We start from the raw sequence: 13375 nt of genomic DNA, 5'->3' as shown, positions 1-13375 counted from the left end.
TGACTCACCATTACCACAATTTTTCTTACCATTTTGCATACTCTTTATTCCATAAAGAAATAATTTCATGCAAGCTTCTCTTATTTTTGGTGTAACTCCATCCCAACAAAAATCCAAAAAAGCTAGTTTTATTTATGTGTATATTTTTTCACTATTGTGATTTTTTCCTTCCTACATCTATTCTCTATTACTCTCATAAATTAGAATGCAAAAAATATTCATCTTTTTATGGTAGATTATAATGAGAGAGATTTATTTTGACCCCTTTATATTTTTTCCACCTATATTATTTATATACATATTTTTTTAGACCCCTCAATATTTGATTTCCTTAGTTGTACTATTCATTTATATCATAATCTCAACAATATCTTCAATTATAGACCTACCAAATAAGGTCAAGGGTATGTGGCATGCATACATGCACTATGGAGGGCTCACTCTTGGAGGCATTCCAAAGAATCATCCAAAGAAGGACCCCACAAGGACTTTGTGCAGTGGGAAAAGATAGTTGTTTTGCTGAATTTTTAAAGGTCACTTGCTCTTTGAATTTGAAAAGTTGATACAAACAAACATTGTAGCTCGTGGGCTGAAATTTTGCCTCAAATTCTGTCATATTTTTTTGAGCTACGAGCTGTGAGCTATGATATTATTGGTGGACCCCAGTTTGCCCATGCTATGCAGCCGCACTCCCTCTTCCACTTTATCATTTTTCTCTTTCACACACACTTCTCCACTCATCATCTCCACCTCTCTCACCACTCCTCTCTACACCCTACTCACCTTCTTCTCAACCTTGAAGAATAAGAGAAACCATGGTGAACTCATGTCTCCTACACACACTTCCATTCCAAAATTGACCACCTAGTCTCATTTTTCCTCCTCCATATTACCCATATCTATCAACAAAACCACAAAATTCAGCCTCTTCTCTTGAAAGACAGGATCATGATAATTGATTACTCACATTCAATTACCTTGGCTCCCAAGGAAGGTCAAGAGTGGAGAAAAAACGTACCGTCAAAGCTAGTGGACCGTCAAAAAGCGTCAAAATTGACCCCACTCAAGACACTTGGAGCATCAACATTGTAAGAAATCCATATTTTCTTACCTATTAAGAGTTTTTTCTTCCTTATTTGTATCCAACATGGATACTCCCATTGTAAATATCCAATTCCATTTGTAAATCAATAAAAATACTAACACTAACCTACTATGAAAAGTCCTATCACCTCCACTTCTCTCCTCTCTCTTTTCTTCATCTATCCCCACCAACTTCTTGATATTTCTAAGCAAAAGAAATTAGATAAGTGCTGAAAATCTAACCCAACCATGGTTAGAGGAATAACCCTAGCCCTCAAAATTTCTATAAAAGGAGGGTGTAGCTAGCACAAAAGAGGGGAGCCATAAGCAAGAGCACTATGATATAGCTTGAGAAGCCAAGCTCAACCTCTTGAGAAAGAGCTCTTGAGTGGAAGCTCATTGGCTTATGCATATGCATGTGTTATATTAGGGGTGATTAGCAAGGGAGCTCTATGCCATTGTAAGAGAGAGTGATCATTCAATTGAGGATAGGAAATCTATCATTTCTCCTACTATTGTAAGCCCAACATTTGCTGAATCAAGGAGGGTGGATTTGGACTAAGCATGGATACTTTGTCTCTCTTCCAACATGAAGTCATGGACAAAAATGATGTGTAAGTGTCTCTGTGTTTTATTTAAGTTCTTGATAGCTTGTCTCTGGGTGCTGTCATCAATTTAGCCATAAATCCCACATACTGTAAGAGGGCGATAGGGTGGAGAGGACTCCCCTGGCCTTAAGACAGTGATTGGGGTGTATTTTCTTGTGATGTGTTGTGGTGTAATTTACTCAATCTATGTTGGAAAAATACTAATCTCACTTTGATTGGTCGTGACAGATTTGTAAGAAGGTATTAATGCAACAAGCACGCCCTCCCCCTTCTCTCTCTTTATTACATATATAATTGTGTTCGCTTAATCACTACCGATACATTTCAAAGCATCCCGAGCACTCTCTCTCTCTCTCTCTCTCTCTCTCTCTCTCTCTCTCTCTCTCTCTCTCTCTCTCTCTCTCTCTCTCTTTACGCGTTCTAGTTCGCATCCAGACTAGGTGGTGCCCCAAATTTGTGTAGGGTTAGGTTTTGGATTTGTGTGTGTGTTTGTTGTTGTTTTCAATCCCAACCCAATTAAGCAACATGGGAGCCTAGAAGGGTGCTTAGAGGCCACTCTTCTTGTTGCACGCCCTGGACTGCCTCAACGTGTTCTGTGGAGCATACCATCTATATCCATCAATCAGTAACTGCCATTGTTGTAGTTCTTTCTAATGACGAATGGCCCCTCCCATCTGGGTGAAAACTTTTTATCCTTCCTAGTGTCAAACCTATTATCATATCTTAGGACCAACATATCTTTCTTGAAACTTTTTTCTCTAAATCCCTTGTTGAATGTAAGTCGACATTGCTCTGTCTGTGCTGCATAATAGTTAATAACATCTTCTCATCTAGTTGAAGCCTCTCTAGATCAAGAATATGGTTGTGAAGATGAGGCATTCCATCAACCTAGATAGCACCCTAAGACTAGCCAATTGTACTTGGGTCAAAACATATATAGGTCGTACCACTTTTGGGTGTCTTGGACACTATTTCAATTAGTACTTTGGGACCCCCATTCTCACTTCATATAAAATATCACCTATCATATTATATTAATAGATAGCTCTTCTTAAGGAGAATCTAAAAGCATATGGAGCGCCAAATTTTAAGTAAGTTTTTGAAAATTTTACCGGTCCCCACTTTTTGCAAGTGGTAACACCAAAAGATGCAAAAAGTGGTACCACCTAAACATGCTTTAAGCCACTTCAATGGGTAAAATAGCCTCCTTACCATACACCAAGTGATATGGCATGAACCCAAGGGATGTGCGAAATGAAGTGTGATAAGCTCAAGTGAAGCCATAAGATGATTGTCCCAGTCACTTTTGTGATTATTTTACATGTTTAGTGATGATCTTGCAAGTCATACCATTTACCTTCTCCACCAAACCGTTGCATCGTGGGTAGTAGGGAGTTGAGTGTTGTTGTGAGAAACCCAGCTTCTCCATCAACTCTCCTACCAGGTCTCCTCTAAAAACTGGTACCCTATCAAAAATTATTTCAAGAGGAGTTTCAAAATGGCAACAAATGTTCTCAAATAAAAACTTAGCCACTTCCTTAGCTATAATCTGGGTGGTAGCAACTGCTTCAATCCACCTGGTCATGTAGTCCACACCCATGATGATATACAATTTACATGATTGTCTCCTTGGAAGAGGCCCAATGGCATCAATTACCCATTTCTCAAATGGTCCATAAGATATTATAGGAGTCTGTGGATCATACCAGCATCTCTCTGTAAACTAGGCCACAAAAACCCGGCTTTTAGAACCTTCCTATTGGTGATGTCAAGTGCAAAGATCACTCCACAAACACCATCAAGGCAACTTGAAATTATTTTTGTGATCTCTCTAGAGAGAGGTAAAAGCCTAAGAATTTGATCCTTACCCTTGTAATATAGGTCGTCATTAAAAAGGCGGTATTTTGCTGCCTTGCGCACAAGCCGCTGCTTTTGGCCCTTAGTAAGATCTTTAGGACACTCTTCTGTGTCCAAGAAACTCATGATGTCAGGCATAGCATCTCTACCTTGTAAGAGAGACAGCTTCAACTTGATAGCACCCACCACTGGAAAATCTTGTAGCTTCTCTCTATTTAGAGCATCTGCTTCTTGATTTTATGCTCGAGGGACATGATGTAATTGTACAGCTTTAAACTTCCCTAAAGTTTTCGTAACTTGGTGCAAATGGCCTAGCAAGCTATGATTTTTACAAGCTCAAGTTCCTTGTATTTGTTTTATTAAAAGCATGGAATCACCAAATACATTCAATCGTTGGACACCTTGTTTCACAAACCACTCTAACCCAAGAGTTAAGGCTGCATATTATACTTCATTGTTGGAGTGGAAACCCAAGAGATGCCCAATGGAGAATAACTTTTCCCTTTGTTCATTGAAGACGAAAATGCATGCAGCTTTGTCCATTGTTCTCTTATAGGCTCCATCAAAGAAAAGAGAGTGAGCCCTCTCTTAGGGACTTCCAACACGTGTGTTACTTCTTTGTCACTTGTCTTGATCTTCGGCTTCTTTTCATAGTGGCGATGAGTGAGAATACCTTCTAGACTGGCTCTTGCGGAGCTCTCCACTTGCATTGTGTAGTCAAACTCTTGCAACCTTGTAAGCCATTTGGAAATCCTAGAGGAAACATCCATGTGCTGCATTACATAAGGAAACATTTCTTCCATTGTTAAGATTATGAATAGTCTAGACAATAAATAAGAGAGAACTTCGGTGGTAGAAAACATTAATGCAAGCACCATGTGCTCCATTGCCGTGTCTCCCTTTTCTGATCGAGTCATCATGCGAGTAAAGAAGTAGATAGGATGCATGAAAGAAGTTTGAGGATCCTTTTGCATCAATGCCGCCCCAAGTGTGTCATTGTCCCACACTAGGGCTTATATAAAATGGATCGCCCCACTTTGGAGGTGCAATGGTGGGAAGTGAGGCTAGAATATGTTTTACCTCATTAAAATACTGCTCATTTTCTTCACTCCATGTGAATATCTCTTGATGGGTAACTTGTTGTAAAGGGAGAACCACTTCAGAGAGCAGGTGAATGAATCTACTCAAATACCTCACCTTTTGAAGAAAAGAGACCAATCACTTTGTTTTGGTGGGAGAGGTCAAAGACACCAAGGCTTGAACCTTGCTTGGGTCAACTTCAATGCCCTTGGCAGAGATCACATGTCCAAGAAGATTAACTTTGGTTTCACCAATGTGGCATTTCTCCACGTTGAGTTGGCCACCCAAAGCTTGCAGCCTAGGTAGACCTTCATAAAATTTCTACAAAGGAAGAGAGTGAGAGCTATAGATACAAAAGTCATCAAGAAAAACATAAAATGATTTTCCAAAGAAGGGCTGAAAAACAAATGTCACATAGCACTGAGGGTGGTTGGAGCATTGGTGAGACCAAAAGGCATTACTCTATAAACAAAACATCCCCATGGTGTGATGAAGGTTGTGTTCTTTTGATCTTCTTCAGTGATTCTACTTTGGAAGTAGCCTGAGTAGCCATCACATATTGTGTAGAACTCATGTACTGCTACCTCATTGAGAATTTCATCTTGAAAAGGAAGAGGAAAATTGTCCCTCTTTGTGGATGCATTAAAGGGATTGTAATTAACACAAACCCTCCACTTACCATTCTTCTTTGGTGTGACTACAACTAGATAAACCTACTCTTAGTCTTTAACAAGATAGATGAAACCTACCTCTAGAAGTTTCCTTACCTCTTTGGGCAAGGTCTCTTGTTGAATTACTCCTAGTTGCCTTAGCTTCTACACTACAGGTTTACTTCCCTCCATGATCTTAATGTGATGCTGAATCATATTAATCAATGAACAATGTGGTAAAAGTAGAATCAAAATATAATCTTCACGCTCCATTCCACACAACTCACTAAAGAGCATTCAATGTAGCTTACTTGCTTCTACCAGAGGTTGTATACCTGGTGTCTCCCCTTAGTTTTATGATAATGCATCAGGTTGCTTCATCTTCTTAGGGTCCTTGAGAATGACCCCCATCAGCTCAATGCTATTGTCGATTTCTTCAGTCATTGTTGACTCCTCCTTTGAAGTGGTTGAAGAGTCATTACTAGAAAACTCATCCCCGTAGGTTTCTAGATCCATGTCATGTTGTTGACCTCTCTTCATGCCATAAAGTATTGGCTTCCATTTTGCATCCGTCATCTTGATTATGCCAGTGTCCCGGTCCTGCTTAGATCTCATAGCCATAAGACAAGTCCTCCCTAGGATGATAGGATAGATCTCCCCCTTGTGTGGCATGACAAGAATGTCCACTTCTACCTCGGTGTTGAACACCTCTATCCTAGCTGCTTTCATAACACCAACACAATGAACTTTTACATTATTTGCCATTTTGGCTCGGCATGGTGCCGGCCTACTACTCATCTCTAAAACCAAACGGTGCATCATTTTTTACTCATGATGCATATTTGTGTGCCACCATCAATGTAGATATTGGAGATGTGTTTCCCTTTGATGTGAGCATCCATCACTCGTAGGATGTCATCTAGATTCCTCCCAAAGATAGCCCCAGCTATCTTTGGCTTTGGTTGTCTCGTGCTAACTATCTTTGTCCATTGTCTCCTCAGCCTAGGTGCTAGGTGGAGTAGCTAGGACCAGGTGATTTTTAGGCCCTTCACAGAAACATCTTGAACCAAATCATATGGTTTAGAACATTCCCCCAAAGAGAAATCTACAATGTCAATTTTTTGTCGTGACTTGGATGGCCTTTTGCTAGATTCCCCTTTAGTTTTCATCTTTTCTTCCTTTTGGGAGGATTCACCATGCCTAACGCGCTTTACCCCCATGACATATACCCCTTTAACCTTGGTCTTACCTTTCCCCACTCCCTTGATATCCTCCTCCACTTTCTCCTTTCCCTTATCTTCAAGACTAATGACACTTACTTCCTGGTTGCCGACTAGTGGTGGGGGTGAGGGTGGAATGAGAGGTTGTGGCAGTGGTGGATGTGGTGAATGGGTGGTTGTAGGATTTTCACAGGTGATGCTTGTTGTGGTGCCCTCGGTGGTGGTGGTCTTTCACTCAGTGGTGAAATCTAGTTTTGTCTGGCTCCTCTGTTGAAATTTTACCTCCTTGGGTGTGGGCGGTAATACATGCCATGGCCATCTTCCCCACAATTATAGCATTGATATTCTTGGTTTTGCCTTCATTTTCCTCTCCCTTGCTCTTGATTGCAATTGTGTGCATGACCTTGTTGCACCAAATGCACAAATAGATTCTCAAACTGAGTAGTGATGTGACTCAACAAGTCTTATCGCTCTTCTAATTCCTCTTGTGGTTGGGTTCTCTGAGCGGTTGTTGCAATTATTGGGGTTAGCTGGACTGGAATTGACTCCTTTGACTCGTTGACTCTTGCTTGCATGCATACCTTCTTGTCTTTAAGGTGGGCTACTTCCACTGCCAACTCATACGTTGTAGGGAATTTCCAATTCACCTTCTCTTTAATTGGCGACCACAGGCAAGCAATGAAATGGTCCTTCTTCAAGAAATTAGGCACTCCTTCACCTTCCTCCAGTGAGTAAACCCATCGCTCCCACAAATCCACAAACTTGGATTTGTAAGTGGCATCTAGTAGACTTCCCTGCTTTAACTCTATCGGTAGCTTTCGTAACTTTTCTGAGGTTGTCCCTCCACCAAACCTCTTCACAAAGACAACACGTAATAAGTCCCATGCATCCTTGGTAGCTTGGGGCAAAGCATTGTACCAAAACTTGGTCTCTACTTTCATCAATAGAGGAAATATTTGTAGTCGTGAGGCATTGTCATCCTTGTTGGAAACCACACAATCAATGTCAAAGTTATCCAGAAAATCCGTGGTGGTGTCTTCAGCTCCCTTCTTGCTAGAAACATGGGAAAAGAGACACTTGCCATGGTAGTAAATCAATGAGCCAAAAATAACAAAATCTTTTTTTGCTAATTTTGTTTTGTTTTTCTGGAATGATTTAGTGATTTATAAAGGTTTATACATGGGTGGAAAACTTGAGCAGGAGGTAAGAAGATCGCCAGGCTAGAATAGAATAAAGATGCTTACATTAAAAGAGTGGTAGTAATCAAGAATGGGCAAGATGATGGGACATGGGGATCTAAGGATTCTATCAAGCATCTCTGCGAATAGGAAACAAATCTTTTGATGGTAGAATATTTTCATCTCAATGTACACGTGTACATGCATGTGTTGCAAGACATGAAAAGGAAAGACTTCTGGCCTATTGTTATTATTCATGTTGGGTGTAGTGCAAGGCTTTTACCAAGTTCTAGAGTTGTATCCCTTAAGTGTTAACAAGGTGACACCTTCACCATAGGCCTCTACCTCTTGTTGAAGTCTACATAATCCTCCATATTGGGTTCAAAACAGGCTCGGTGACAAGAGTCTACCTCAATCGGCTTTCCATTTTGCATGTAGCGGTGATGCTTGGGTGGTCGTACTTCACTTAAACTCTCTAGGACTAGAGAGAGCGTAGTCCCACTTGCTTCCACCAAATGCTTTAGGCTTTGTGGCTTGGACTTTGTGGTTGATGTGGTTAAAAACTATTCTATGAATGTTGTAGAGAAAACATTGGTGCTACACAAAATCTCATTAATGTGAGAGTGCTGATGCAGTTCTCAAAAGCAAAACTCAGCATTCTTTCTTCACTTCCCCTTTTGGCACTCATTGATAGAATTCTTTGATTGACAGTTGTGATGACATTCTGTAGCCCTCCCTCTTAATGATCTTGATTTGAAATTAGCACGAGCAATGCGAGATGGGGACCTTACCCTCTTGGATATCGCTGACACTACAACCTGGCAGTAGATCTTCGATGAATGCCTTGAGTGCTTCTACAGTCTCCTCTTCTTCAGTCCTCCAATTAGAAAATCTTGTAGCCACTCGTCCATGCTTGATGGCATGCTTCTTCGTCCATGATTGAAGGTCTTTGCAAAGCCCTCTTCTATGGGGGCACCAAATGAGAGGTGGATGTGCAAAACAGACATGGTGGCCTCTATGACAAGACTATGCAGTACAGCCTTGTCATGGAGGTACACAATAGGGGAACCACCTATCTTGGAATGTGGCTAGGACGCACGTTAAGGGGAAGATGTGAGAAAGGAGAGAGACGGAGAGGAAGAGATCATTAAATCTTCATTAGTATAGGCTTCATAAACACCATAACACAAGGAAGAAGTGAGAGAAGGAGAGAGAGGGAGAGGAAGAGATTATTAGATCTTCATTAATATAAGATTTATAAACACCATACAAACATTCACGAGGGGAATTGCACATAATCAACATCTCACAAACTCATGTGTGCATGGTAAATCAAACCTCTTGGCCATTAAGAAACCAACACGAATAACCATAGCCAATACTATACCATAGTAGAACTTTGTGCACGTAGAGGTGCATACATAAGGATATACATATGAGAGCGTGAGTGCTAGAGCTTGATTGTGTGTTTATTTACAAAAGAGAAGGCCTTCTTTTATAGTCCAAGTGAGTGATTAGGAAGAGATTATGAGTAAAAGGAGTTATTACAAAGTAACATCAGTTAGAGGCATTCCCCTAATGAGAGAGCTCCGTGTGCCCTGCTTATTGACCAATTTTCTCCTAATTGCCTTCATCATGGCAAGCTTTGTCTCTATGCCACCTTCCATAGATTGAGCAAGAGCTTCCTTATAATATTTGAGAGAATTTTGATAAAATAAGAGAAAATCAAGCAATAATGGAGAGAAAGCTATCAAAAATTATGTGTGTGGAGCTAGATAACCATGACTTCTTCCCATGTGAACATATAGGCTCCACCATTCTTGCCATATCTCCCAAACCAAAGCTCCAAAAATTAGTAAAAAAAATAGTGGCAAAAAAATCAACTCGATGCTTACAACTTTGTTGTTGGGATTTTTTACCAATTCAGAATTGAAAATATAGAGGAAAAAAATCCCACAAAAATATGTGTCCGTCTTTTTCCTTCCAAAAGTCTTCAAGAATGTCCCCTCTTGACTCCATGTGCAATCTTTGTGTCCACAAGTGAATTATGCTTGCATTTGATAATATTTTGCTAACTCCAACTCCATAATGCATAAGATTCTCTTCCCGTTCACTATTGACTCTTGTTCTTCACCTATAGTGACCGTCACATAGTGATCGTCAGGTAGAATCAACATCCAATGATTTTTTTATTTTTTTTCATAGGGTTTGTGCCTACCTCTTCTTATTTCTGAGATTCAAATGTGTCAAAACCATAGCTATGTACAAAATATATACATAGACTTTTTTATGATTTTCATGCATCAGGTCCTTCCTCCTTCATGAATCCTTGAAGCCTTGCCCTTAAGTACATACCAAGGGAGAGGTGGACAAAAAATTTGAAAAGCGGCCCTCAATAAATAATCTAAATATGGCATAGTAAGCTGCAATTAAAAGATGTTGTGATGGGCTACACTTTCATGTGTGTATAGATGTGAAGACTCCAATGCACCCAAAGTTGCAAGCTTACCAAATGATAGGGTTTATGCACAACATTAGGAAAAATATGAACCCTCTAGGGACCCTTTGGGATTAAGGTTAATTAGAGGCCAGCCAATGAGAAGAGGGTGGTGAACACACTCTATGCCCTCAAAAATGTAGGGGGACAAAGTAGTCTTACACTTCTTAAATGGGCTCTTACCTAGTGAGAAGGTGGGGTGGGGGGGAGGAGAGGGGGGTGGGCCATATGGAACCTCCAACTTCTCTCCTTTTTTATCCGGTTCTGAAAAAATCCCAAAAATTTGAAATTTTTCAAAATTTTCAAAACTCAAAATTTATCTTCTTAAAGCCCCCCTAAATCTATTTTATGATCAAAAAAACATTTTTTGAGCTCAAAAAGTCAAAACGTGCACCCAAAAACCCTAAAATTCAAAATTTTTAAAAAACTTTTGAAAAAACTTTTTTTACTATCCAGAGCTCCCCCAAAAGTAGTCCTTAGGCAAAAATTTATTTTCTCTCTCTAGAACCCCTTTTCCAACCCCTCCTTGGTTGCAACCATCACACTCATCCTCTACTCCGACACTCTTTCTCTACACCATCTCCATTGCTGCAGCAAGGAATCTCCTCTCTCCTCCCCTACCCCCTTCCATTGCCGCACCAAGCAAGGGTTATCCACCTTCTCCTCCCATTGCCACAAGGGTTAACCACCATCTCATATCACTTTATCCCACCTACATTGTAGCAACAAGCAAGGTCCTGCTCCTCCTCCTAATTTTCTTTGCTCAACCATGGCCAACTCTACTTCGCAAAGGCGGCCAAAGGATGAGGTCACAGCACTTACATGCCACAACACTAGAGGTGTAGATGATGAGTGGGTGCCACAAGAGTTCACCATAGGTGCTTGGGTGTACATGCAACCATATGCTATTGGCCCTCATCGTGTGCGGAATTGTGCAAACTTGGATCTTCATTGGAAAGGAAAGCTCCTTGGCTTCAAGAACCGCAAAGATAAGAAGACCGTAGCATTGTGCAACATGTTTTCTCAATGTCAACCATGCATTTGCAACAACCACCTCGATTTCCAGCACATTGTAAGTACATGTTTTGAGAATACAAAGCTAGGTGTGAAATCACAGTGTAATGTTATTATGGATTCATACTTAAGACTTGTCATGCATTTATAGTCATATTTCCATCCACGTTGGTGGAGGAGCAGCCACTACATAGTCTCTCCGGCACATTCAATGCTATACATATGGATATTGGAGCAACAATGTTCTCGCATCTTTGCCCAACCAAATTGGTTCAAAGAAGGATTTTCTTCTATTCTCACTCCTATATTGTCCCTACTTCTACACAAGCATTTGGAATGCTTGAGCCCATCAAAGTAACTTCCTTATTAAGTATGGAGTGGCCGGTGCCAGATTTGTGGTCGGTAGCATCTTTCAAGCAAAAGATGATAATAGATGTCCAAAACTCTTTGAAATACTCTAAAGCTTCTAGGTCTGTGGGCTTGAGTTGGTGTTTGCCTATTCATTGTTTTGTGCACATTTTTAAAGAGTTTGGATGTGTGGAGACTACCACAATGCTTGTATGTAAAGATGTGCATTACGAGGAATTAGGAAGGCTTTTAGAAGAGGACTGGGGTTTTGTGGAGGGCATGCACAACGGGGACCGGTACCGTTGTAAGGTTGGAGCTTCAGGTATTGGAATGCGCTATTTGAAATCCCGCACCTCCTTGTACATACGATTTCACTATAATCGTTGGATGTGCAAGCTTGGAGTGTGGACTCCCTTACAGAGTGTAGACGGCGCTATTGCAAGATTTGACATTACAGTGAAGATTCCCAACGATTCTTTGGAGGCAATCCAAGTGAACAAGCATTGGACTCTCAGTAATGTGTGAGAAAATTTGGTTATTATGGGTTTTAAAGCCCTTCAACAAGTACAATTTCGTTTACAAGGTCACAAGGTGAGAATCCTTCCACCACATTTTCAATACATCATGGTTTCTCGATCATTGGATGCTTATTGTAATGAATGTCCGCAGATTGGGAAGAGAATGAAAGACAAATTGAAGGCTGAGGAGGACTCGGGGATGGATGGAACTATGCTATCGATCTTATAACTTTGTAACTCTTGCAATTTTCAAAATGATCCCCGATGTAATCAACATGATTTGCTTCGGCAAATCATGCCTTTGAATATAATTTTTCGCATTGAGATGAGAAATCATTTTTTGGTGAAAGTGCCTTTCTTTTAATGTCTTTAAAAAAGGGTCCATTATAAAAGGGGGGCCACCTAACTCATTCACTATTTTCACTTTTGCAACTCTTGAGCTCCTCCACTCTCTATGTACACCCCAGGCTAGACATGGATGCTTCCACAGCCTCTGCATCTGCAGCCACATCCACCCCTTTATCACGCTTCATCCTCTTCCTCGAGGACACCGAATACAAAGGGAAGTTCGACCTCCACACCTTTTTTACTCGTCTCCCTGACCTTGACGCCACAATTTCGCTTCACATGGATGCATTTTCCAAGATTTTTGCGTTCATGGAGAAGCCAATCATAAAATATTATGTATCTATCCCCCCACATGCACGGATCTGGGTGCCTTGCGATATTTTGCGCTCTATACACAAAGGTAATCGCCCATTCTCCAAGTGGTTGCAACGATTCCAAGAAATTGCAACCGATGCAGGCCATTACTTGGACAAGCAAGCCCTAGGGGTGTCAGCGCTCAAGAAGCGCAAATTGGGGGTGGAGTACCTTTCTCGGCTCGCAACATTTATCTTCTTGGTGAGCGAGGAACCTGATTTGGAGGAGCTCCGCTTACCACACCTTCAGGTTGGGTCCTTTATCAAGGACACCAAGGAGCAGCAGGTTATCCCCATGAACCTTACAGTGGAAGTAAAGACACTCCGGCTCAAGTACCCTAGGGGTCTCGAGGAAGTGGTTGAGAAATCCATAGTTGTGGCTGGCCCTAGTGACACTCCAGTGCCACTACCACTGTCGGATGTGGCTATCCCAGAGGTAGAAATCAGCCGCTTCTCCTCAGTGGTAGTGGATGGGAAGGAGTATGTGTTTCTGCATGATTTGGAGAAATCATTTGGCCTGCGCATGGATGAATGCTTGAGCGTTCTATGCAACAGCACTAAGTGTCCCTTAGACAATATGCCAGATGTCCTAGAAAGCAAGCTCTTGCCAGTTGGGGACTT

At 41.0% G+C, this 13375-nt stretch overlaps 1 pseudogene; it reads left to right on the top strand.

Annotated features, from left to right (window-relative positions):
• Positions 1–12282, top strand: part of LOC147459623 (uncharacterized) — a 70283-nt pseudogene extending 58001 nt beyond the window's left edge.
• Positions 12283–13375: the final 1093 nt, after the last annotated feature.

This window comes from Adiantum capillus-veneris, chromosome 4 (genome assembly GCF_014529385.1).
Source record: "Adiantum capillus-veneris isolate H3 chromosome 4, ASM1452938v2, whole genome shotgun sequence".
In the NCBI taxonomy this organism is placed as follows: domain Eukaryota; kingdom Viridiplantae; phylum Streptophyta; class Polypodiopsida; order Polypodiales; family Pteridaceae; genus Adiantum; species Adiantum capillus-veneris.
The sequence above is the reverse complement of the archived record's forward strand: the minus strand, read 5'-3'. Positions and strand labels throughout refer to the sequence as shown.